Genomic DNA, 5,279 nt, shown 5'->3' with positions numbered 1-5,279 from the left:
TAGGGGGAATCGGACGTCCTTAGGAACAAAGACTGTCCTGGCAACCTTACAGCTTATTCTCCTTCTTACCAATCTGACAGTTTATGAGCCTGAAATATGGGACCAAACTGAGGTCAAGGTGTGGGATTGTGCAACTAAAACCGACAAGGTTGCAGCGGGATTGCTCGGCACCTGGCGAGCAGCCTCTGAGGCCTTCAAGAGCCATGTGGGCCCACAGTCAGACACGTGCGGTTTGCCAGACAGTGAGGGAGCTGCGCGCTCCTTTACTGATCCCACTGCTACACCATCAGCCCTTCTGCTGCTACAGCCATCACAGGCCTTTGCTGTTCTGCCCTCTGGTGACCTGGATGTGCCTTTTGACCCAGGCCTATTGGCCTTTAAAAGGAGATCACAGAATCACAGAATTTCCAGGTTGGAAGAGACCTCAAGATCATCAAGTCCAACCTCTGACCTAACACTAACAGCCCCCACTAAACCATATCCCTAAGCTCTACATCTAAACGTCTTTTAAAGACTTCCAGGGATGGTGACTCCACCACTTCCCTGGGCAGCCTGTTCCAATGCCTAACAACCCTTTCGGTAAAGAAGATGGATATGCTTTTCTTCAATCTGGGAAGAACAGGATACATAAGGCCTGAAGACCAAGTTGCTTAACAACTTAAAGCGAGACATATTGTTCAAAAGGAATGAAAAATGGAGACGGTTAAGTCATGGAACTTAAAGGATTGTTTGTTACCTTTCCTGATTGTACGTATGTATAGGCATACTCGGGTTTAGTATGTAAAGCAATGTTCTGTATATCTAGGATGTTTGATGTTCGTGTGTGCGTGTTGGTGGAGCATAGACTCCCCGCACACCCAGCGCTGTTTACTTGCCTTTTATACCTTTTATAAGTATAAATATTACTAAATTCAGATTGAGACTTCGTTTATAACAGTTTGTTTAAACAAGACTCCAATAACAGTTTATCATAAAAAAAAAAAAAAAAATCCACCATTTCTCATCACCCTCAATCTGGGTTATTTTTTTCCATACTTAATGGCTGGATAAACAAATATTTACTGCATTTATTCCATGCAGTTGATTTCCTGCTCCATGGTAGTGATATCCTTTTATGTTTCACTTTAGCATGTAAATTTTGGGGGGCAGGCGGTGTTGTTGTATATTTTGTCTTGCAGTCTGACTTTAAACCTGTACAACCTTTACTAGCCATTGCACTAGCAACAAATCTAACCACATGCCCATTGCAAGCACTGAAGGTCCAGCACTTCCAGAGGGCTTGAAGTTGTTTGTAAACTGCATTGTTGGTGACATCAAAAAGAAGCTATTTTGCCTGTAAATAGAAAGGATTTTGACTCTGAGGGATCCAGCTGGACACCAAACTTTCCATACTACAGGAATTCTAAAATTAAAATTTTGAATGAGATAAAAAATCGCACTTTGGAACTTTTCAAAGTCCCCTGTTTTCGCATGGGAAGGCCTTCTTAGCCTCCCAAATGCCTAAAACTCAGGCTGTGTGGATTGCACTGGTGTAACTGAAAAACTAATATTTTGCAGCTGTTTTCCACTCGGGCATCCAAATCCTGAAGTAAGCATAAGGCGTAAAACCAGATTTGAATATTTATTATATTCTCCAATACAAGTTGCTTGTGTAACTGGGAAATACGCAATCGATTCATGCACTGCAGCATCAGCCTGAATCAGATGTTGCCTCTGCTGTGGAGCATGCAGGCTCCCACAGTCCGAATGTTTGATATTCGCTGCTTAGACATATAAAGCATAATCATAATTATTATTATTATTATTTTCTCCCATTAAATAAGAATGATTTGGGTTCACGGAGCTTTCTGGATATGTAAGAGAAAGAAGCCCTTTCACCAAAGGCTGAGCTCTCCCAGCAGATGCATGCCCCAGCGTGCCTGCAGCAGAGAAGCCCCTTGTGAGGAAGCATCTCCCTGCATTCATAGCCACAGAGGTGAGGCTTGGTCCTGCAGCCCGTGGGATGGGGTTAAAACTTGTGCTGGCTTGCAGCAGGGAGCAGGAGCTGCATGGGAGGGCATTTTTTAGGGGAGATAGTGAAGCACCCTTTGACAGGAGTGATGAGGATGTGTCTGAGCCCAGCTGAACTGTCTGGAGGTGTATGCAGGTGTCTGGGGGCAAGCACGTGGGCCCTAGCCTTGTGTAAGTTGGGGGAATTTTAGGATGACTCTGACTATAGCTTCCAGTAAAATTGTTGTGCCCTTGGTATTTCCATGCAAACGTCCAGGTGAGCTCTTCAGTGCAGGGCTCTACTGTTGCTTCAGCATCTTACTCCGTTTTCCGCAGCCCCGGAGCTGGGATGCCCGGAGCTGGGATGCTTTTCCTGCCTCCATCCCACCACGGAAAGCACAGGTGTCTCGGCGCTGTTCACACCTGCCGTGCACATCCTGTCCTAAATGCCTCTGCACTCAGGGTGCATTGCAGTCACACAAGCAAGGCTCCTCTGCATGGCACGGTGGTGCCTTGTGAGCTTGGAAATGCCCTCCAAAGGGCATTGCAAGGGCTGCCCTGCTACCATCCAGCTCTGAGGAGGATTGGGTCATCACTGCTTTAATTCCTCAGAGGGAAGCTGAGCTGTTGCAACCTACAAGGACAATCTGCATGGAGTATTTGGAAGGTGAGAAATTCTGCACACCTGGTTCTTCCTATTAGTAGATGTGGGAGGTTTTCACTGCTGTCCTCACCTGTCTTTAAAAGCGTGTGATTTAATGCTTTCCCCTTATCAATATGGTTGTTCTTGCTTTTTCCTCCTCACCTGCCTGTTTTTGTGTACAAGTGCTGCTCACAGTGCAACTTGTGCCTCCTTTATACAACCCCTGCTGTGCTGCAGTTTCAAAACCGTCTCCTTTCTTCAGCAGAGCACCAGGAAAAGCAAAGCACAGGCAATATTGCCTGGTGGAGCAGCTTGGAGATAACAGTCTCAGTTTCTCACTTTGCTTAAGAGCCTCTGTTTCTGACCCTTTCTACCCAGGGTTTACAGGGCTTGAGAGCTCGTTGCCTGCTTTACTGGGTGCCTGCTGCGTGGCTCTTTCTGCTCAGCAATTTCCACTTGACCTTTCTGGTTTCTCTTGCTGCTTTGCCCTCAGCCAGCCAAAGGGCAGGTGCTGAGCAGAAGCCTGTTTGAGGCAGCAGGCTGCAGAATTGGTGCCTGTGCATCCCTGTGGTAGTGCAAGGCATGGCCAGAGGGTGAACAGCTCGCTGGTCGAAGGCTGTGGGTCTGGGAGAGGCTGAAGGGCTTGCAGAGAGGAGCCTGTGCCAGGGAATACTGCTCCATGAACAGAGATTATGTTCTGCAAATACTATCATGTTGAAGGGTATTTGTCTGTGACTTCCTTTCCAGTTGTTACCCAGAGGACTCGTCAAGGCCAGCGTGTGATTTTGCAAGCATTCATCCCTTCCTGAGAGTGACTGCATGCTGTACACATCTTGTCTTTTTCATCATGGTGCTGGTTTAGATCCTACATGTTCTTTCATGTCCAGGAGACAGAATGTGTGGTTTTGCTTAGAAAAGAATCATTAAAAAAAAAAAAAAAAAGAGAATAATTCTACTTTAAAAAGCATTTAATTTTATTATTTTTCCTGATACTTATTCCTTTTTTTTTTCCTTTCTTGTCTGGCTTCAAGGAGCAGGCATGGAAGCTAAGCCTTTACTTTCCAAGTCTGACTCAGTTTGCACTCACGTGCTAGCATGCAGTGTTGCCATCTGACAGCTGCCTGCAGCTCACTTCAGAATGAGATGGTGGCTTAAGTCTGGTGCTTCAGGCTTAAGAAAAAACAAAGAGAATTAAAATAATAATAATAATAATAAATCTAATTTCTCCTGCAGGTTGGGACTGTGTGAGCACCCCTGGTGGAGTGCCAGGAACAGAGATGGGAGGTGGCAGAGATGCCCTCTGCCTGGAAGGCACCCTTACCTCAGTGAGCAACCTCACCTTCCTTCTCAGCTCAGGATGTGACCCACGTTGCAAGGTGCATCTCATCAGCTGTGACCTGACTAACAAAATGGTGATCTGGAGATGTGGTAGGTGCTGGCTGCTTTCTGTTACCTGAGAGGTGTGTACCTGCTGGCTCATTTTTCTTTGAAAAGACAGTTAATTAAGCCTGTAATTTCTGTAAAGATACATGCAATTCCAGTCACATTACTGAAACTCCTCATGGCCTCCCCACGTAATACATTTTGAGGCTTTGCAGCAATAAGGAAACAAAATCTGGCCTCTTAGATAAATCAGCTCCCTCATTTGCAGGGGCAGTGCCAGGTCCATGGCTTGATACCGTGCTATTATAAGCCCATGTATTGTCCTCAGAGCTGGTCCGTAGTCAGACTATTGCTGATTTCATGCTTTGATTTAAGGTTACTAAAAAGCTATACAGGCCCTCTAGGGGGTAAGAAGACTGGAAAGGAAAGATTGGAATGGGCAACACAAGGAAAATCATCAGCAATGCCTGAGCTCTGGAAAACAGAAGCTCCTCTGGGAAAATGCCTTCTCCGTCACTTACAGCCCGTCTGCCCGGTGATAACCCACCCAAGGGCCAGGGCAAGACACCACATTAAGCCCATCAGGCGTGCTGGATGGCACAACCTGGCCCGATTTAATGAGCTGCTTACACAGGCGTTGTAAGTGATGTGAGTTAACATTTTCGTGGCATGACTGGAGCACATTGTTGGAAGCCAGTTACCTGGAAGGTCAGCTCACCCAGCAAGGCTCAGCCACTGGAAAGCATCTTTTGATAGGCAGAGATGTGGTTCTTCCTGCTATGTAAATGCCACTCTACTCATTCCCTCTCCAATGCGGGTATTAGGCAGCATCCCCTAATACCCTCTCTCAGTGAGGGTATTAGGGGATGCTGCCTAGTTTTCAGAGGCAAAAAAAAATCAAGAGTTTGCCACAGTGTCAATCTGCTCTGGGTTTAAAAAACAGAGCAGAAAAACCCAGCTCACATGGCATTTGCCCATCTCCTCACCGCTATGTCCTCACAAGTTTTATTTAGAGATACACAATTCACATGCCAGCTGTCCCCTGTGAATGGTGAGTGGCAAATGCAGCTCACCCCAGATAAGCACTCCTGATATTTCCTTCTTGTGTGAGCCCTGTCCTCACTCAGGAAGATCTGAACTTGGCACGCCTCCTGCCTGGACTGCACAGGAGGATGTGGGAGTGGAGGGATCCACAGTCGGTGCTGGGAAGGAGAGGTGTGGGGCAGGGAGATGAAGCCAAGGACATCTGATTGTGCTCAACTCA

General features: G+C 46.5%; 1 long non-coding RNA gene across 1 annotated transcript; it reads left to right on the top strand.

The window, feature by feature from the left end:
• Window positions 1-1,829: 1,829 nt before the first annotated feature.
• On the top strand, window positions 1,830-4,816 carry LOC311426657. Its single transcript, XR_014686903.1, has 3 exons — window positions 1,830-1,975; window positions 2,602-2,656; window positions 3,866-4,816. It is a non-coding gene; the product is annotated as an uncharacterized lncRNA (long non-coding RNA).
• Window positions 4,817-5,279: the final 463 nt, after the last annotated feature.

The sequence above is a fragment of the Aythya ferina genome (assembly GCF_964211825.1).
Source record: "Aythya ferina genome assembly, chromosome: Z".
NCBI classification, from domain to species: Eukaryota; Metazoa; Chordata; class Aves; order Anseriformes; family Anatidae; genus Aythya; species Aythya ferina.
This window is presented reverse-complemented; position numbering and strand designations above follow the sequence as displayed.